Source organism: Bos taurus, chromosome 4, assembly GCF_002263795.3.
Source record: "Bos taurus isolate L1 Dominette 01449 registration number 42190680 breed Hereford chromosome 4, ARS-UCD2.0, whole genome shotgun sequence".
Classification (NCBI taxonomy): Eukaryota; Metazoa; Chordata; class Mammalia; order Artiodactyla; family Bovidae; genus Bos; species Bos taurus.
Genome location: NC_037331.1, coordinates 72,812,486 through 72,835,292, shown reverse-complemented (window position 1 = coordinate 72,835,292; position 22,807 = coordinate 72,812,486). Strand labels below are relative to the sequence as shown.

Here is a 22,807-nt window from a genome sequence, read left to right as displayed (position 1 = left end):
CTAATCTAATTTCATAAGTATATCATTTGGTCCCTGGTATGAGATGACAACTTCAGACATGTACGTGATAATCTTGAAACCACATCGGACATTTGACTTTCATGGGGGAAGCCTTGAGGTATGCTTCTTTTGAGTGTTAAAGTCCTATTAAACAAGATATGTGTGCTCAGCCTTCCTACTATTTGACAGTAGTAAGGCTCTTACCCTAGGGTCTGCCCAAGGACTTTGCCCTTGTACTCTTCTAATCTTGATTTATGTCCACTTTCTAAATGATCTTATACAAATTCTTGTCTTTAAATGCAGTCTACTGAAAATTCTTTATTTGCATCGCAAAGCCAAACCTCACTCCTGAACTCTAAATTAATGTATTCAAATAGCTTACTTAAACTCTCCAGCTACGTAAAGAAGAGGCATCTTTAACATTTTTAAAAGTGGACTCTTGACCTCCTTCATAGCATTTCCTCCCATGGTTCCACTTCTCAGAAAATGGCAATTCCACTTTTTCATGTTGTTCAGATCAAAACATAAGAGGCATAACTGAGTTTTCTCCTTTCCTTATAACTATATAGAACCAACGACAAATACTCTCAGTGTTTCTTCAAAATTGGTCCATAATTTAATAATTCTGAGGAAACTCACTCTAATTACCTCTATGCCTATCACCCTGGTCCAAGTCACTATCTTTATCTTATCTCCTTGCAGTCTCTTCTTCACACAGTATCCTTAGCCATCTTTTTTTTTTTTTTTTTTTTAAGCAATCCTTTTAAAACAAAAGTCAGTTCATGTTCCTCCTCCCATGGCTTTCCAACATGCTCAGAATAAAAGCCTAAGTCCTTGCCACGATTTGTAAGCATTTCACCACCTAGCCCAACAAGATGTCTCTCTGACTCCATCTCACACCATTCCGTCCTGTTTACCTCTATTCACAGTGGCATATTTTCTATTTTCTAGAATACATCTGGCCCTCACTCATCCCAGGAGTCTGTGTTCTTTTTGCCTATGAATCTCTTTTCTAGGTAAATCAGCACTGCAGTCTTCTTCATTGTCTTCAATTTTCTGGTAATTTATCTTAGAGACCTGACATCATATAGAATATTAATAAAAACTAGGACATACATAATAGCAAATGTGTGCTAAACCTATCATTAGATATTACATACAAATAGATATTATATGTAATTAGAGAAATACAGTTTCAATGTATAATAGAAATCTAGTAGGTTTTAAAACAGGATAAGTATCTTTAATGTAACTGTGAAGGAGAAATACAAATAGCTAACATTTACTGAATGCTGTTCTCCTGGACCCTGTAAGAAAGAAAAAAGTAGAAGTGTCAACATTAACAGAGTAGATATTTTAAAACTGCAGAGGCAACTAGGATTATTTACATTGACCAAAGAGTTATAATCTACCCTATAGCTGTAACAGCCACACACTTGTGTCTGCTACATAAAATACACAAAGTCAAACATGAGATGTACAAGAAGAATTAATAGAAAGATTTCTGAGAGTTGGTAGTACACCTTTGTCAAGCTCAGATGGAACTCACAGAGTTTATATGTTTAAGGGAGCTTGGGGGCAACAAGAACAGATAAGAAACAATATGGACAGATTGAGAAATAGCATTTCAGTTCTGCCCTTAGTTCTAGCCTGAAGGAATAACAATTTCTTGCTCGTTTCCCCTTATTTGGTAAGATATACAAAAAGTTGAGTGTTTTAACCAAATAAGAAAAAACCTGCTACATTTCTTTGACTTAATTTTACACTATATCCTGGCTTATGCATAGTTATGTCAGTGTTTGGAAGACCATTATTGACAAAATCCGGGATAAAAAAATTACATGCAGTGTGATTTCAACTAATCAGAAACAAATCTTGTGACATTTGGTTATTGTGTACTTCAACTACTTTTATTAAAATTTGTATTGTTTTATTGGAGCTTCCCTAGTGGCTCAGCGGTAAAGAATCTGCCTGCAATGCACGAGCCACAGAAGATGTGGGTTCAGTCCTTGGGTCAGAAGATCCCTTGGAGGAGGGCATGGCAGCCCACTCCAGTATTTTTGCCTGGAGAACTCCATGGACAGAGAAGCCTGGTGGCTACAGTCCTGGTTGCAAACAATCGCACATGACTGAAGGGACTTAGCATAAATAGTTTTATTGAAATTAAATACCTGTTCATCCTTTTCAAATAGACTGCAACTTCCATAGTGTGGGGTAGAGCACTGGTTTTCATACTGGTTGGATATATACACACACACACACACACACACACACATATATACATATACATACATACATATATATCAGAGGACACACAAAGCTTTTCCAAAGGGTTAAATTTTTCAAAGAACATTGATCCTTTTCATATCCTTAGCTTCTGTGTGAATTCTTCCAATAATGATCTTAGGAAGATATAGGTTTTGCTGATTCTTTATTCCCAACTCCCCTTTCATAATCCTTTCTCCCACATTACACAAGAAATGACTCTCTCTTACCATCCAGAATCTTACTATGAAGTGTAACCCTGGCAAATAAAACTAGCCCAGGCATTAAATGAAAGACTGTTACCAAGTCCAAGCTCACTCTGCTTGTTGCATGACAGGCCAATGAATCTGAGAGAGAGGTTGAGGCAAGGAATATAACTATTCAGAAAGATGACTGACCAAGATGACAAACAAATGTCTCAAAACAATCATCCTGGGGGGTCTGGATGCCAGGTTCTTTTATGGATCAGAGATGGGGAAGGGGGAAGTGAGGAAACAAAGTAAAAAGGCCATCAATCTTGAAAATATTTCCTAGTGTGGCATTGACAGGTGGACAGGGTTCTGAACTTTAGCTTAATTGTTAGGCTGAGGAGTAGGATTCTCTGAGGCTGGTCATTATGTATGATTAAATTAATAATAACGAAAACAATGGAAAACAGTTCAAAGAAATAGTTTCAACATGGAGTCAGAATAGACTTTTCTCTGCAACAAGGCCAGTTTGATTAAAATACTGGTGTTGATGTTGACCAAGTGAATGACTCTAATGACTGTTTTTAACAACTTGTTTTGCAAGTCAGTTGAACTTAAGTTATTTGCTGTCAACAAAATTGACAGCATGTCCTGTCAAATCAGTAACCTACACTATTAAAAACAATTTTTGTGCCTTTGGTATATCTATAAAAATTTCAAAAGAATGAAACATTGATACTTCTACTCCCATCCACTTAATTATGTGAAATGGATTCTCAGCAATCACATTAATAAAAGCAGAAATTAAGACCAACAAATGATTGAACTACAGCTTATTCTAATGATTCTTAATATTCATCCATAGTTAGAGGAATTGAAAAGTTTTATCTTTCTCATTTAGAAATGTATGACCAATAAATCTTAATTTTCATATGTAATAATTATCAATCTTTTAATATATATATTGTTCTGATCACATTAGAACTAATAAAAATTGTATTGACAGATTATTTATGAAGGTATTTTTAGTACCTTAGAGCCTTATGATTATAGGAAATTAAAAATTAATTTTTAATTATACCTATTTTTATTATAAAGAAGTATAATAGGATGATCAATAAAAGATATCAAGCATAAAAGTATTACTCAAAGACAAAATTTTTTGAAGATTGTAAAATCAAACTCAAAGATTGAGGAGAAAAAGGTATTATGTGAAGTACTCAGACACTCAGTCATGTCTGACTCTTTGCAACTCCACGGACTATGGCCCACCTGGGTCTTCTGTCCATGGAATTCTTCAGGCAAGAGTACTGGAGTGGGTTGTCATTTCCTCCTCCAGAGGCTCTTCCTGACTCAGAGATTGGACCTGCATCTCTTATGGCCCCTGGAGTGGCAGGTGGTTCTTTAACACTAGCACCACCAAACATAATGTCTGTGTGCTTTTAAAAAACAGACTGAAAACATCAAATCATTGTGATACTTAGGTTTAATTAGACACACTTTTAAGAGAGTGATCTGGAGGTCAATTTTTAAGTGAAAATATAATATGTAAAATTGTACTTTTATGACTATTGAAAATTTCAACTAAGATTTTTAGCTATCAGCTTAAACCTACATGGGGCGCATATTTTTCACAATTCATTCAAAGGCTATGTGAGCAAAAGATTTGAAGGTATTACCATAGAGCAAGGAACTTTGTATTTTTGCATTTCTGGAATCTAATAATCTTTATCCTACTTAGTAACCAAGAACCTATTTCATCAGCCATAAAATGAAACAAATATCATTTTCTATCTTTCTGGGAATAAATAAAATAATGTTTGTAATTGGCTAACCCAGTAGTTGGTACCAGAACCTTTCTCATATTTTCTACTAAAGATAGTATGGTTCCTAACCAATGTACTATTCAATGAATATGTTGATTTGATTTCAAATAATCAGCTTTAATCATAACAAATTTCATAGAAAAAGCTTCTTGATGATGACAAGTAGAGCTGTGGGCTGCAACATTTGAAAACACGGATATAATTAAAATGAAATGAATGAAAGTGGCTCAGTTGTGTCCGACTCTTTGCAACCCCATGGACTATACAGTCCATGGAATTGTCTAGGCCAGAATACTGGCGTGGGTAGCCTTTCCCTTCTCTAGGGGATCTTCCCAACCCAGGGATTGAATCCAGCTCTCCCGCACTGCAGGCAGATTCTTTACCAGCTGAGCCAAGGGAAGCTCTATAATTAAAACAGATAGTTTATTTTTTTAAACTGGTTTATGGCCCACCTAGCTGAATTCAATTATTATAGAGACTATCTCAACACTACACATGTAATTCATGTATTATAAAACATACTTGTCATTAAAATAATAAAAAGTCAGATTTTCCAAGAGAATGCCAACCTTACTCTATAAAACAGTCCATCAAAACACTTGTTTCCTGAAATTAGCGTATTCTATTATGGCTAGTAGAGACTTCAGTCTAGATTTTCTTTTTTTGTTGTTGTTGAGGGGGAGCCTAATGGGAAAGTCAAAATTACTGTGTCTTTATTTTCAGCAAACTTTATGATCGACATTTGCCTGACAAATACAATGTGTCAGTGATCATTATATAGATATGAGTAAAGCAGAGACTGTGTGTTTATAAGAAACATGGATAAAATTTTTAAATTAAAAGTCTTAATAGATCACTCAGAATCATGCATGGCAGTGAGTGGAAGACACTGCTTCTCTGAAACTTATCCCTCAAGTTAGGAGAAAGAATAAAGAAATCAGTGATCCTCAGAAATGATTTAATAGGAATCAAGTCTAAACAGGACTAACATTACATAGTAAATGATGGCATACTTACTCGAGTGGTTTTAGTTCCAACTATCAAGTACAATTTATTAACTTCTGTAAATCAGAGCCATTTGTTAATGAATCAATCTAAAACACAAACTGTGGAAAATGATTCATATATTAGATTTCTGATTCATCATGACAGCTGAATGCCCTGGGTCTATTTTTGATTCTCATAAAGAAACTCCTTAAATCTTTCTGGTTGAATGGACTCCTGGCAAATAGGTAGGACAGACTCCCTAAGTATAACTGTGGTTTGAACAGACAAAAGATAAGACTACTTTTACATATATACTTTTATTACTTCTTATCCAAATGTAAATTAAAATTTTTTTCACCATCCCTTTAAATAATTTCTGATGTAGACAAATTGAATTGGGCTGAATTGTTAACTATTTAGAAATAGATATACGTTTATTTAATAAATGTATCTATTTATGATTCAGTCTTAGTAAGGATATTTGAAAGATGCTTATGCCTAATTTTATTTAATCATCTCTATTCCCATCTTTTTATTACCATTGTCTTTAGGATTTTTTAGGAAATAACTGCTTATGCAAAAGTGTAAACTTTTTTGAAAGGAGTCATTTAAAACTAAGTGCAAGCAAAGATGAGAATCACAGGAATTTGTTATTCAATATTAACAAAATGTTTATGCCCAAAGATTTTACAACATTCACTTCCTTGAAAAGAAATAAAATACATATGTTGTAATGTGTTCTGCCTTGATTTTATGCACATTACATATTCTAATTATTACAATCTAATTTATAAACAATGCATGCTGTGGTTCTGACAGTGAAATTGTGATGAAACACAGAGTACCAATTTTAATTACATACAGTTCTAATACAGCGAGCACTGCAGCATTTCTGTCGTCTTTGAAATGGTAACAGAATGAAAAAAAGTTTTTGAAATATGAGCATGAAGGTAATGAGATCAATAAATGTCAGCTAGAAAAAGTAATCACAACTCCTGAGACTCACTGACCTTTCTACAAATTCCAGAAATAATAGAGTAGCTTGGGATGAGGAATTCTTTAACAATGAGAAACTGATACTATTATAAAAAGAAAGGGAAGCAGAGATTGCCCTCTGACATCAAAAACATTGCCTATAAAGGTAATTTTGACACAATAATTTATTCCCTTGATTTTTTTCCTAAGGTCACCACCAACATAGATCACAAACCTTTGGACTTTACAGAGACAAAATTCCCACTGAAGCCTTCTGAATACTGAAATACCTGCTTCATAGACTTTTAGTTTGCTTCACAATATTCAGCATCCCAATAGAGTTTAATCATACTGTTGGTTAATTTAAATACCCAAAGTGAAAAACATTCTATTTTCGTAGTTGTAAAATCACTCTATCAGTATCTGAATATAATTTGGGAGAATTCAATTTTGGAAAGTGTTTGAAGGAGTGTTCAGAAAGATTTAATCATCATGAAATATTCAGCATTTGAATATAAAATGAGGTGATAATATAAAACTCTAAATTATGATATTAAAATAATTTTAAAGTCCACAAAATTTTAGAAGATACTGCAAAACCAGTCTTCTGTAATAACTAAGTTTCTACAGGACTAGAAGCGGCTAGGTTAGAGTAAGTTTTTGGTTACTACAGGTTTTATCCTGATGGCAAACTGAAGTTAGCACCATAAAAGTGGCTGAGATTTCAATACAAAACCCACAGCCTTTCTATACTAGAAGATGAGAGAAAAGTTCAGGAAACTCACAGATATTCAAAAGTAAAGGTGAAATCAAAGAAATAACAAAGTCATAGTTGTGAATCCAAATTTATGCTTTTATACTCTGTTGATATATTTAGCTGACCCCTGAACTACACAGGTACTGGGAAAACTCAAACACATACAGTTAAAGATAAAATAACTGAACTGATATCTAAGTTGCCAGCCAAGAGACAAAGTTTGTAATTTGACTCCAACCAAAGGAATGACCAACTAAAACAAGTCACCAACACACTTCTGAGAAATATAACAAAATCCAGAGACTCCATAAGATAAAATCCACGATGCACAGGAAACAATTAAAAACTGCTTTATTCATGAAGTATCAGGAATGTGTAACCCAGATTCTGGGAAAAAAAATCAACTAAAATCCATCCCAAGAAGAAGCAGTTACTAAAATTATAAGAAGATGATATAAAATAACTGTTATAACTATGTTCCATAAAAATATGATCGCAATGAGAAAAGAAAATCAAATATTGGAGAAGAAATAAAAATCTACAAAAGAGAACCAAATAAGAGAGGATTCTGGAAAGATGGTAAAGTAGGAATCATCAGGAATCTGTTTCTCCAACTAGACAACATTACACTTGAAGAATCTGATATAACTGTTTTGGAACTCTAGTGCCTAGAAGGTTTGCAACTTCAAGGAAAGGCCTGATTAGGAAGATGCAGGTAATTTCAGCCCTTAGCACAGTAGCATCTACTCAAATCCATTCTACACCTGCTGTCAGGTAGCTGTGCCCATATTCCTAAATAAGCCAGCACATAGTTTGCCGGAGACAGGATGAGCAAGCTTTAGGTATCCCCAATAAGACCATCAACAGATTTCTCATCAGAAACTTTGGAAGCCAGAAAGCAAAGTCTGGTATATTCAAAGTGCTAAAAGGGAAAACAAACACTTCCAACTAAGAATACTATATATTGAAAAACTGTTTAAGAGTGAGAGTAAAATGAAGATATTTCCAGATAAACAAAAGCTGAAGGAATCCATTATCACTAGAACTGCCCTTCAGGAAATGGTTTGAAAGAGTCCTAGAAGGGGAAGTAAAAGGGATGCTAGACAATAACAGAAGGAATAATATTCTGTCTAGGTTTGTCACTGCTTTTCTTCCAAGGAGCAGGAGTCTTTTAATTTCATGGCTGTAGTCACCATCTGCAGTGATTTTGGAGCCCAAAAAAGTAAAGTCCTCACTGTTTCCACTGTTTCCCAATCTATTTGCCATGAAGTAATAGGACCAGACAGAGAAGGCAATGGCAGCCCACTCCAGTACTCTTGCCTGGAAAATCCCATGGACGGAGGAGCCTGGTGGGCTGCAGTCCATGGAGTCGATAGAGTCCGAAACAACTGAGCGACTTCACTTTCACTTTTCACTTTCATTCACTGCAGAAGGAAATGGCAACCCACTCCAGTGTTCTTGCCTGGAGAATCCCAGGGACGGGGGAGCCTGGTGTGCTGCCCTCTATGGGGTCGCACAGAGTTGGACACGACTGAAGCGACTTAGCAGCAGTAATAGTACTGGATGCCATGATCTTCGTTTTTTGAAGGTTGAGTTTTAAGCAATCTTTTTCACTCTCCTTTTTCACTTTCATCAAGACGCTCTTTAGTTTCTCTTTGCTTTCTGCCATAAGGATGGTGTCATCTGCATACCTGAGGTTATTGATATTTCTCCTGGCAATCTTGATTCCAGCTTGTACTTCATCCAGCCTGGGATTTCCTATGGTGTATTCTGGAGAAGGCAATGGCAGCCCACTCCAGTACTCTTGCCTGGAAAATCCCATGGACAGAGGAGCCTGGTAGGCTGCAGTCCATGGGGTCGCAAAGAGTTGGACATGACTGAGTGACTTCACTTTCACTTTTCACTTTCATGCGTCAGAGAAGGAAATGGCAACCCACTCCAGTGTTCTTGCCTGGAGAATCCCAGGGACGGGGGAGCCTGATGGGCTGCCATCTATGGGGTTGCACAGAGTCGGACACGACTGAAGTGATTTAGCAGCAGCAGCAGCAGCAGCAGCATTCTGCATATAAGTTAAATAAGCAGGATGACAATATATAGCCTTGACCTTCTCCTTTCCTGGGCTTTCCTGGTAGCTCAGACAGTAAAGCATCTGCCTACAATGCGGGAGACCTGGGTTCAATCCCTGGGTCGGAAAGATCCCCTGGAGAAGGAAATGGCATACTCCAGTATTCTTGTTTGGAAAATCCCATGGACTGAGGAGCCTGATAGGCTACAGTCCATGGAGTCGCAAAGAGTCGGACATGACTAAGCGATTTCACTCTCCTTTCCCAATTTGGAACCAGTCTAATGTTCCATGTCCGGTTCTAACTGTTGCTTCTTGACCTGCATACGGATTTTTTAGGAGGCAGGTAAGGTGGTCTGGGATTCCCATCCCTTCAAGAATTTTCCACAGTTTGTTGTGATCCACACAGTCAAAGGTTTTTAGCATAGTCAGTGAAGATGAAATAGATTTATTTTTTTTTAATTCTTTTGCTTTTTATATGATCCAATGGATGTTAGTAATTTGATCTCTGGTTCTTCTGCCTTTCCTAAATCCAGATTGAACATCTGGACATTCTTGGTTTATATACTGCTGAAACCTAGCTTGAAGGATTTTGAGCATAATCTTGCTAGCATGTGAAGAGTGCAGTTGTACAGTAGTCTGCACATTCTTTGGAATTGTCTTTCCTTGGGATTGGAATGAAAACTGACCTTTTCCCACCCTGTGGCCACTGCTGAGTTTTCCAAATTTGCTGGCATATTGAGTGCAGCACTGCGACAGCATCATTGTTTAGGATGAAGGGTACACTTTAAAATACTTAAATGGTAAAACTTCTATTATATGCATTTTACCACAATAATTTTTTTTTTCTTTGATGAAAGAAATGAGATTCTCGAACTGAAGAGAATAATATTTGAGATTTTAAAAAAAAAAACTAGATTTACTATAAAGCAGGATAGAGAAGACAGAAAAGTCATTGAATATAAAAATTGATCAACATGATCTAATTACCTAATGTAAATAAATCAAAATAGATTGAAAACAAAATGAGCCATACCTTAGAGAACTCTTGAATGAAAGCAAAATATCTAATATATGTGCAATTGCAGTCCCATAAGAAGAGATGATTAAAAAAAAAACATGAAGCATAAAAAATTTAAAGAGATAATAGCTAAAATTTTTATGAATTTAGTAAAATAAAAGTTTACAGATTCAAGCAGCTATGTGAATCCCAAACAACAGATATTCATGTAGAAACAGACTGAAGCACATCACAGCCAATGTTCTGAAAGAGAAATCTTGAAAGCAGCCAGTGAAAAATGATAAACAACAGTTTGAATTACTAATAACTCTTCGTCAGAAATCACTGTGGCCAAAAAGCAGAGGAATGGCATCACTAAAGTAGTAAAAGAAAGCTATCAATCTTAAATTTTATATTAATAAACACATTTAATGAAACAAAATATTCTTAGTTAAAAACAAGATAATTCACTACTAGCTCAAATTCATTACTATAAGAAATGTCAAATGGAGTCCTCAGCCTGAAGGGAAATCATACCATGTGAAAACTCAGTTCCTTGGGAAGGAATGAAAAACCTAGAGAAGATTTTCTGTTTGCTTTTTTTTTTTTTTAATGTGGAGGAGGCAAATAGAAAAGGCTGTATTTCCCTTTTACTACATTAAAATCCATGGGATTGTTTAAAATAAATATTACATATGTTTGATATAAGTGTAAAGCATAATAGCCATAGTGTAGATGGTGAAGGGAAGGAGGAGACCTTTATAGTTACTACATCTTATATTAAATGATACATTATTATTTATATATAGTGCATATGGGAATCTCTAGAGAAACTACAAAATATTATGTACAAGTTATAGCTCAAAAAATCAAGAGTTTATCAAGTAGGTAAAAATTACTCAAATAATCCAAGAGAAGTCAAGGAAAGAACAGAGGGTCAAAAAAATAAGGGCAAACAGAAAGAAATGAGCTAAACATGCCAATTAAAAGGCAGATATTATCAGAACAGATTTTAAGAGTGAGAATAATGAAAGGCAATAATGAAAGGCTTCCCTGGTGGCTCAGATGGTAAAGAATCTGCTTGTAATACAGGAGACCTGAGTTCAATCCCTGCGTTGGCAAGATCCCCTGGAGAAGGGAATGGCACTCCAGTATTTTTGGTTGGAGAATTACATGGATAGAGGAACCTGGTGGACTACAGTTAATGGGGTTGCAAAGTGTCAGACACAACTGAGCAACTAACACATTCACTGTCAGTAATGAAAGTAAAAGACCTAGGATAGCTTCTAGTTACCTCAATGGAACCTAAGTTTCTTGAGTCAGAATTCTTCCCTATTCTAATCAGAACCTAAATCAAGGTGAGAATTTCAGGCTATTAAAATAGTAAATAACATGTTAGAGAATTATCTGGTGGTCCAGTGGTTAGGACTTCATGCTTTCACTGCAAGGAGCTTGGATTTGATTCCAGTTAGGGAACTAAGATGTCAGAACTAAGATACTGTGCTAGGGCCAAAAAAAAAAAAAAGGATGTTAAACAGTAGCACTGGTGAAACAATCGCTAGAGCAGAGGGATCCACATAGTCTTTCATAGTATTATTAAGAAGCTGCATGGCCCTTTGCATCTATTCCTCAGCTGAGATTTCAAGATAAAAGGAAATTTCCCAAGAAAAGGATACTCTTGGTCACATTTGTCTATCAGAAGTTAACAAAAGAACACACATTTAAGAAAAAGTGAAAGCTATATTACCTGACAGATAGAAGGCAGTCCTGCAAAATGCAGCCAGCATTCTGTAGAACATAATAGCAGGGAGCAAAATCACTGTAGACTTTACCTAAGCTATGATGTGTAAATCAATTTTGAATACTTATTAATGCAAAAATGAGAATTTTTAGGAATTAACCAAAAATAATGACTATCACAGTATCAAACTGTGGTACAATAATGACATGGGGCATACACATGTGGGATGAGGAGGATAGGTTAACTCGAGAAATGCCGTCTATAAAAAATAGAGTCTATAGCTCTGACAGTACTACATTTGAAAGCTAAGAAGATTCAGTACTGATGTCAGAAAGTGCTTTACAATATTTATATAAATTTTATATGTGTTTTCAAATGTATCAATACATATTAAAAAATGCATGGTTCAATTCCTATATACATGTTTGTTCTCAAGTACTATTTTTATTCATTTAAGAAATTTCCAATAAAGAGAATTGAGCCTATTATTGATATATCTGTATATCTGACTTGGGTGACCCTCCACCTGAAAACAGTAGGTAGAAGTCTAATGTAAATAGCAGTCAAGATTAGCATAGCACATCTTCATAATGTTTCTTTCTTTTCAGGGATGGTGCATATAACAACTGCATTTTCTAAAAAAGCTTCCCTGGTGGCTCAGGAGGTAAAGCATCTGCCTCCAATGCAGGAGACCCGGGTTTGATCCCTGGATCAGGAAGCTCCCCTGGAGAAGGAAATGGCAACCCACTCCAGTATTTTCCCCTGGGGAATCCCATGGACGGAGGAGTCTGGTAGGCTACAGTCCATGGGGTTGCAAAGAATCAGATACGACTGAGCGACTTCACTTTCACTTTCAACAAAAGGTAGTACATGTATTCCCATTCCACAGTTATTTCTGATATTCTCTTTGAGTAAAATAATAAAAATTCAGCATTAATGAAAAGAACTAAGGCTTACATGTTAACCAAATATTCCTGATGTTTCTGGAAACTTAAAAGTTTTCATAAGGCAATCTTTAATTTTCTACTGAAAAGATAATTACCTGACATATATGCAACTTCTGAAAGACCTCTGAAAAGAAACACATACATCAACCTGTCATATTCTGATTTTCTGATAAGTCAAATTTCATTCCAATGTTTGGGAGAGTGCTGAGCATACCATCACCTGCTATAAAAGTATAAAATAATACTAGCTTCAGTAATAACTCAGCCTCTAGTTATGACCAAGTAAAAAATCAAGCCTAGGCCAAATTCTTCATGAATCTGGATTATTTATTAAATGTAAAAACTATAATTCTACCATATATAATTTTAGTATATTATTATTAATGGTTTATTAACATGCAGTGAAAAAATACATGCTTTAGTGAGTAATTATAAGCAAAAAATAATGTAGTTCTATTATCAGAACTTTCACTATTTCTCCTATATGTTGGTAACTTAAAACTGTCTTTGAAAATAATCAATATATTTTCATCTAACATATTCAAAAGCTATTGTGATTGTCTGCCTCAGATTTAGTTCCAAAACTATAGGGAAAAAAAATCACTTAGTGATATTAATGTCAGGCAAAGGGGCAATAATGTGATGATACTCCCCTGCTCAGTGATGAATGAAATAGGATTATCCTAAATACGGTCAATTAAAAAATTTATACTTTGCCTGGGCTTAAAAGTCTACAAAAGAATCACTTGATCCTATTAAGATGGTTTTACAAGCAGTAACCATAAATTGAATGGCTCTGTTTGATTATAAACATCAGGCAACCTAAGGGGCAGAATCAGTACCATGTTAGTAAGGATTCCATAGGTATGACTGATATTCACTGAGCCAAGGGCTAGATTACAGGTAATTCCTGAGCACTTCACATAAAACTGCAGGTAATACCAACAATAGGGACATTTCCATATGCAATATCATGGCTTCAGTTCAGTTCAGTTCAGTCGCTCAGTCGTGTTCGACTCTTTGCGACCCCATGGACTACAGCACGCCAGGCCTCCCTGTCCATCACCAACTCCTGGAGTTTACTCAAATTCATTTCCACTGAGTTGGTGATGCCATGCAACCATCTCATCCTCCTGCCTTCAGTCTTTCCCAGCATCAGGGTCTTTTCCAATGAGTCAGTTCTTCGTATCAGGTGGCCGAAGTATTGGAATTTCAGCTTCAACATCAGTCCTTCCAAGGAATATTCAGGACTGATCTCCTTGCAGTCCAAGGGACTCTCAAGACTCTTCTCCAAAAAACACAGTTCAAAACCATCAGTTCTTTGGTGTTCAGCTTTCTGTGATAGTCCAACTCTCACATCCACACATGACTATGGGAAAAACCATAGCTTTGACTAGACAGACCTTTGTTGGTAAAGTAATGTCTTTGCTTTTTAGTATGCTGTTTAGGTTGGTCATAACTTTCCTTCCAAGGAGTAAGTGTCTTTTAATTCCATAGGTGCAATTACCATCTGCAGTGATTTTGCAATCCAAAAAAAAAAAACAAAGTCTCTCACTGTTTCCACTGTTTCCCCATCTATTTGCCATTAAATGATGGGATTGCATGCCATGATCTCAGTTTTCTGAATGTTGAGTTTTAAGCCAACTTGTTCACTCTCCTCTTTCACTTTTATCAAGACGCTCTTTAGTTCTTCTTCGCTTTCTGCCATAAGTATGGTGTCATCTGCATAACTGAGGCTATTGATATTTCTCCTGGCAATCTTGATTTAAGCCTGTGCTTCATCCAGTCCAGCATTTCTCATGATGTACTCTGCATACGAGTTAAATAAGCAGGGTGACAATGTCCAGCCTTGCTGTACTCCTTTTCTGATTTGGAACAAGTCTGTTGTTCCATGTCTGGTTCTCACTATTGCTTCTTGACCTGCACACAGATTTCTCAGGAGGCAGGTAAAGTGGTCTGGGATTCCCATCTCTTTAAGAATTTTCCACAGCTTGTTATGCTCCACACAGTCAAAGGCTTTGGCATAATCAATGAAGCAGAAGAAAATATTTTTCTGGACCTCTCTTGCTTCTTCAATGATCCAACAGATGTTGGCAATTCGATCTCTGGTTCCTCTGCCTTTTCTAAAATCCAGATTGAACATCTGGAAGTTCACGGTTCACATACTGATGAAGCCTGGCTTGGAGAATTTTGAGCATTACTTTGCTAGCGTGCGAGATGAGTGCAATTGTGCCTTAGTTTGAACATTCTTTGACATTGCCTTTCTTAGGGATTGGAATGAAAACTGACCTTTCCAGTCCTGTGGCCACTGCTGAGTTTTCCAAATTTGCTGGCATATTGAGTGCAGCACTTTCATAGCATCATCTTTCAGGATTTGAAATAGCTCAACTGGAATTCCATCACTTCCACTAGCTTTGTTCATAGGGATGCTTCCTAAGGCCCATTTGACTTCACATTCCAGGATGTCTGGCTCTAGGTGAGTGATCACACCATGATGATTATCTGGGTCATGAAGATCATTTTATTATAGTTCTTCTGTGTATTCTTGCCACCTCTTCTTAATATCTTCTGCTTCTGTTAGGTCCATATCATTTCTGCATTTTATTGTGCCCATCTTTGCATGAAATGTTTCCTTGGTATCTGTAACTTTCTTGAAGAGATCTCTAGATTTCCTTTCTATTTAGGAAATAGAAAACAACTTTATTGTTTTCCTCTATTTGCATTGATTACTGAGGAAGGCTTTATTATCTCTCCTTGCTATTCTTTGGAACTCTGTATTCAAATGGGGATAGCTTTTCTTTTCTCCTTTGCCTTTCACTTTTCTTCTTTTCTCAGCTATTTTTAAGGCCTCATCAGACAACCATTTTGCCTTTTTGCATTTCTTTTTCTTGGGAATGTTGTTGATCACTGCCTCCTGTACAATATCACAACCTCCATCTATAGTTCTTCAGGCACTCTGTCTATCAGATCTAGTCCCTTGAATCTATTTGCCACTCTACTGTATAATTGTAAGGGATTTGATTTAGGTCATACTTGAATGGTCTGGTGGTTTTCCCTACTTTCTTCAATTTCAGTCTGAATTTGGCAAAAGGAGTTCATGATCTGAGACACAGTCAGCTCCTGGTCTTGTTTTTGCTGAGTATATAGGGCTTATCCATCTTTGGCTGCAAAGAATATACTCAATCTGATTTCAGTATTGACCATCTGGTGATGTCCATGTGTAGAGTCTTCTCTTGTGTTGTTGGAAGAGGGTGTTTGCTATGACCAGTGCGTTCTCTTGGCAAAATTCTATTAGCTTTTGCCCTGCTTCATTCTGTACTCCAAGGCATAGATTTCCTGTTACTCCAGGTATCTCTCGACTTCCTACCTTTGCATTCCAGTCCCCTATAGTGAAAAGGACATCTTTTTTGGGTGTTAATTCTAGAAGGTCTTGTAGGTCTTTATAGAACCATTCAATTTCAGCTTCTTCCGTATTACTGGCTGGGTCGTAGACTTGGATCACTGTAGTATTGAATGGTTTGCCTTGGAAATAAACAGAGATCATTCTATCATTTTTGAGATGCATCCAAGTACTGCACTTCAGACTATTGTTGACTGTGATGGCTACTCCATTTCTTCTAAGTGATTCTTGCCCATGGTAGTAGATACAATGGCCATCTGAGTTAACTTCACCCATTCCAGTCCATTTTAGTTCACTGATTCCTAAACTGTTGACGTTCACTCTTGCGTCTCCTGTTTGACCACTTCCAATTTGCCTTGATTCATGGACTTAGCACTCCAGGTTCCTATGCACTATTGCTCTTTATAGCATCTGACTTTACTTCCACTACCCTATTATGGATTACTCATGATATCATGGCTTACTCATAGAAAAAATACTATAGAGTTTTCATAATTGCCATTTACAGCACAGAGGAATGAGGTGAAGAAGGGTTAAATGACTTGTCTAATCACACAGAAAGTGAATTATGAAGCAGAAACCATAGCCCAGAAGAGAGAAAACATAGCTTTCAAATAGCTGAAATACAATGCAGTGGTGTATAGTAGTTACTTCATGCTGAGTTGCCATTTTTTTTTTTAAATTATGAAACAGAAGGCCACTAAAAGCATTAGAGCCATTGGATTTTCTTAAGAAAATGTGTATTTCAGCATAAACATTGCACTTTTCTCCATGTTCCTACTGTTTGTTTTGAAAAAGCCATACATCTTACCATAGATGAGTCCTTAAATGAAAGAAAATACACATATTTTCCTTTAATAATATTTCAAGAGGCATTAGTTATATAATCACTCAAAATACTTCGTTATTGCACATTCTCGAGTAAATGTTCTCAATATTTTCCTAAAAATCTATACAGTGTTTTTGGTATTTAATATTTGGGAGTTCTTTTCAAAGAAAGATATCTTTAAAAAGACAAATAAAATTGATAAATATTTAGCCAGATTCATCCAGAACAAAAGTGATAAGGCCCATATAAATAAAATTAAAAATGAGAAAGGAGAAGTTACAACCAATATTACTAAAATACAAAGGACCCTAAGAGATCACTATGAACAATTATACACCAATAAAATGGACAATCTAGAAGAAATGGACATATTCATAGAAAGGTACAAGCTCCTTAAACTGAATCAGAAAAAAATAAAAATATTACAGATCAATTACCAGTGATATAAATCAGTACTAATAATAACCAAAAAGAAAAACTTCAAACAAACAAAAGTCTAGAACCAGACAACTTCACAGGTATAAAGTCTACCAAACACTTATAGAAAAGTTAACATCTATCTTTCTCAAATGATTCCCAAAAACACTGCAGAAGGGATGCTTCTGAATTCATTCTATGAGGTCAGCATCACCTTGATAACAAAAATCAAAGATATCACACAAAGAAAGAAATATACCATAGCCAGTAACATATTCAATAGCGAAAAATTTCCTGATTTCCTCTAATATCAGGAACAGGACAAGGAGATGCACTCTCATCACTTTTATTCAACACAGTATTGGAAGTCCTAGCCACAATAATCAGACAAGGAGATGCATTCTTATCACTTTTATTCAATACAGTATTGGAAGTCCTAGCCACAATAATCAGACAAGAAAAAGAAATAAAAGTAATCCAAGTTGGGAAGGAAGAAGTAAAACTGTCAATGTTTGCTGATGACATGAACTATACATAGAAAATCCTAACATCACCACTAAAAAACAACTCATCAATAAATTTGGTAAAGTTTCAAGATACCATATTAAAAGAAACCCATGGCAGTTCTATACACTTACAGTGAACTATCAGAAAGAGAAATTAAGAAAACAGTTCCATTTACCAAAGCATCAAAAAGAATAAAATACCTGGGAATGAATCTAAGTAATGAGGTAAAAGACTCATACCCTGAAAAGTATAAGACACTGATGAGAGAAACTGAAGACAACACAAGCAGATAGAAAGACAATACTGTGTTCATGGATTGGAATAATGAATATTGTTAAAATGACCATAATACCCTAGGCAATCTACAGAATCAATGAAATACTTATCAAAAATTTAATGACATTTTTCACAAAACTGGAATAAATAACTCTAAAATTTGTATGGGAAGCAAAAAGAACCTGAGTAGCCAAAACAATCTTGATAAAGAAAAACAAAGCTAGAGGTATCAATTTCCCTGATCTCAAACTATACTACAAAACTGCAGTAATCAAAACAGTACAGTACAGATACAAAAACAGATACATAGACCAATGTAACAAACAGAGAACCCAGAAATTAATCTATATTTATGTGAGCAATTAATTTATGACAAAAAGGGCAAGAATATTCATTGGGAAAAAAAGACTTCAATAATCTGTGTTGGGGAAACTGGGCAGTGACATACAAAAGAATCAAACTGGCCTTCTTTCTCACGCCGTATACAAAAATACAATCAGAATGAGTGAAAAACTTATTAGATAAAAATAATACTTAAAACCATAAAAGTTTTCATGAAAATATAGGCAGTATACTTGCTGAAACTGGTCTTAGCAATATTTTTTTTTTGGATATGTCTCCTCAGGCAAGGGAAACAAAAGCAAAAATGAAAAAACAGAGGTCATCAGCTAAAATGCATTTGCACATTGAAGGAAGCTATCAACAAAATAAAAAGGCTCCCTACTGAATTAGTAAAGATATTTATAAATGATGTATCAGATAAGTAATTAATATCCAAGATTCATAGTACTCATGCAGATAGATATATATATATATATATATATATATATATACTGAGTTAAAAATTTGTCAGAATATCTGAATAGACAATTTTCTTCAAAAAAGACATACAGATGGCCAAATGGCACAAGAAAAGTTGCTCAGTGTTGCTCACTGATCATCAGGGAAATACAAATCAAAACCACAGTGAGATATTACCTCACACCTGTTAAAATGGCTATTATCAAAAGGACAACAAATAACAAGTGTTGACAAGTGTAGAAGAGGGAATTGTCATACTCTTGGTGGGAGTGAAAATTGGTGCAGCCTCTATGGAAAACAGTATCAGTTCCCTTTAAAAATTAAAAATAGAACAACCATAAAATCCAGCAATTCTCCTGGGTGTTTATCCAAAGACAATGAAAATACTATTTCAAAGGATATGGGCAATCCTACATTCATTGCAGCATTATTTGCAATAGCCAAAAGATGGAAATAACCTAGATGACTATCAGTAAATTAATAGAAATGCAGATGTGGTATATATAACAAAAGAATATTACTCAGCCATATAAAGAAGGAATTTTGCTATTTGCAACTAATTTGGATGGACCTAGAGGGCACTATGCTAAGTGAAATAAGTCAGACCGAGAAATACAAATACTGAATAGAAACAGAATCATATATACAGAGAACAATCAGGTTGTTGTCAGAGGGGAAAGGGTGAGATGACAAGAGAAATAGATGAGGGACATAAAGAGGTACAAACTTTCAGTTACAAAATAAGTAAGTGATAGGTATGAAATGCACAGTGTGGAGAATATAGTCAATAATTATGTAATATGTTTGTATGGGGACAGATGGTAACTAGACTTATTATGCTGATCATTGTGAAATGTATAGAAATATTAAATCACTATGCTGTATACCAGGATCTAATATAGTGTCGTAGGTCAATTACACTTCAAAGACAAATTCATAGAAAAAGATATTTGATTTGTGACTACCTAGGCAGGAGGAGGGGAGGATTTGTTGAAGGTAGTAAAAGGGTACAAACTTCCAGTTATAAGATAAATAAATACTCAGATGTAAGGTACAATATGATACATATAATTAACATTGCTATACATTATATATGAAAGCTGTTATGAGCATATATCCTAAGAGTTTTTAACATATGGAAAACAATTTTCTACTTCTAAAATTTTGTATTTAAGGAAATGGATGTTCACTAAACTTACTGTAATAATCATTTCATGATATACACAAGCAAATAATTATGCTACACATGTTAAATATATACAGAATTGTATGTCAATTTTAGCTCAATAAAACTAGAAGAAAAAATTAAAAATAAAAATGGAAGTGTCTTTTTTAGGAAGTCAACCAATGAAGTCTTGCTTAAAATAAAAATGTCAAACCAGTAAGATTTACCAGTTAATTATGATACTTTGTCATTCTAAATCCACTTTTTTATATTGCTTTAATTTACTACATTTTAAAAATAGATAGTCAAAGGAGATAAAGTTAAATGTTGTTGGTTAGTTGCTAAGTCAAATCTGACTCTTTGCAACCCTTTGGACTGTAGTTTTCCAGACTCCTCTGTCCATGGGATTTCCCAGGCAAGAATATTGGAGTGGGTTGCCATTTCCTTCTCCAGGGGATCTCCCTGACCTGGGAAATAAACCTACATCTCCTGCATTGCAGGTGGGTTCTTTAGCACTGAGCCACCTGGGAAGCCTAGTTAAACATAGTAGCAAAAAATAGCTTTTTAATGGTGGCAGTATTGTGCTTAATGATTAGATCATTTTAGGCATAAGGATGAGATTTTTATCCCCTTTATTTGATATCCATGTATCACATCATGTATATGGTTGCTCTTCTCTAATTTGCTAGTCAGTAGAACATCACATTATAGTACTTTCTCCTTAAACTAGTTCCTTGATGAAAACTATTTACAATTTTTTATTCTACCTGATGTAGCAAATGACAATGTTCATCTACATGCAAAAGTGAAGCCCACTGACTATTTTCAAAGAGAAATCATTTTGATGAAGGTGCATAATACAAGCATGCATTATTTTTGTGACTATCCACTTAAAACATGGCTTCCCAGGTGGCGCTAGGGGTAAAGAATCCACCTGTCTATGCAATAGACACAAGAGACTCTGACTCCTGGGTAGGGAAGAGACACTGGAGTAGGAAATGGTACCCCATTCAAGTATTCTTGCCTGAAAAATACCATGGGTACAGAAGCCTGGTGGGCTACAGTCCATGTGGATGCAAAGAATTGGACAAGACTGAATAAACACACACTTAAAACATATTTTTAATTACTAGCAATTACTTATCATATTTTATAATTTGCAATGAAACTTTCCAGGTTCACTTTGTAACCCAGATTCTTGAAAATTTTGTCATTGATTTGATATCTCTAAAAATCATGTTTATATCTTGAGAAATAATGAGAAATTACTGATGCAAATATTATTTAACATATAGAGACAATGGAAATATGTTCAGTACTTTGAAAACCATTAGTAGTGAAGTTTGACATATTAAGAAACCAGATTATGACAAATTGATGCCTGTTATCATTTCTTGAGTCATTTAGTTAGTAAATGTACAACAATTAGGTAAATCATATTTATGACAGATCTATGTAGTTAAGTATACTGCATCTACTTCTCCTTCTTGGACAAAATATTGTTCTTATTGGCCTGTTGTTGTTCAGTAGCCAAGTCATATTCAATTCTTCACAACCCTATGGGTTGCAGCATGCTAAGCTTCCCCGTCCTCCACCATCTCCCAGAGTTTGCCCAAGTTTTTGTCCATTGCATCACTAATGCCATCAAAGCATCTCATCCTCTGTCGCCTTCTTCTCCTTTTGCCTTCAGTCTTTCCCAGCATCAAGGTCTTTTCCAATGAGTTGGCTGTTCACAACAGGTGGCCAAATATTGGAGTTCAGCTTCAGCATCAGTCCTTCCAATGAATATTCAGGGTTGATTTCCTTTAAGATTGACTGATTTGATCTCAGTCAATCTGAGATCAAGAGTCCAAGGGACTCTCATGAGTCTTCTCCAGGACCACAATTTAAAAGCATCAATTCTTCAGTGCTCTGCCTTCTTTATGGTCCAGCTCTCATGACCATACATGACTACTGGAAAGACCATAGCCTTGACCATATGGACCTCTGTCAGCAAAGTGATGTCTTGGCTTTTTAGCACACTATCTTAGGTTTGTCATAGCTTTCCTGCCAAGAAGCAATTATCTTCTAATTTTAAGGCTGTAGTCACCATCTGCAGTGATTTTAGAGCTCAAGAAGAGGAAATCTTTCACTGCTTTCACATTTTCCCTATTTGCCATGAAGTGATAGGACCAGATGCCATGATTTTCATTTTTTAAATATTTAGCTTTAAGCTGACATTTTTACTCTCCTCCTTCACCCTCATCAAGAGCTTCTTTAGTTCCTCTTCACTTTCTACCATTAGAGTGGCATCATCCACATATCTGAGGTGGTTGATATATCTCCTGGCAATCTTTATTGGCCCAATATTCTAGATATTCATCATTTTTCATCCCCAAATAATGCCTCAATTATGTAAATCTTCACTCAATGTATCTATGTGTGTGTCTGCTCAGTTGTATCCAACTGTTTGAGACCCTGTGAACTGTAGCCCACCATTCTCCTTGGTCCACGGAATTTTCCAGGCAAGAATACTGGAGGGAGGTGCCATTCCCTACACCAGGGGATTTTCCCAACCCAGGAATCAAACTTGCATTTCTTGAGTATCCTGCATTGGCAGGATGGATTCTTTACCACTACTGCTACCTTGGAAGTGCCAATGTATCTAAATACATCAGAAATCCT

The 22,807-nt window shown here is 35.6% G+C and overlaps 1 long non-coding RNA gene across 2 annotated transcripts in view; it reads right to left on the bottom strand.

The window, feature by feature from the left end:
• Positions 1-1,202: 1,202 nt before the first annotated feature.
• LOC112446399 (uncharacterized) overlaps positions 1,203-22,807 on the bottom strand; it is a 376,379-nt gene continuing 354,774 nt past the window's right edge. The window contains exon 7 of one of the 2 annotated variants that reach the window (XR_009494251.1): positions 1,203-1,307. This is a non-coding gene — a long non-coding RNA (uncharacterized lncRNA). The remainder of the gene's footprint in view (positions 1,308-22,807) is intronic. The other variant, XR_003034383.2, reaches the window with a different exon arrangement.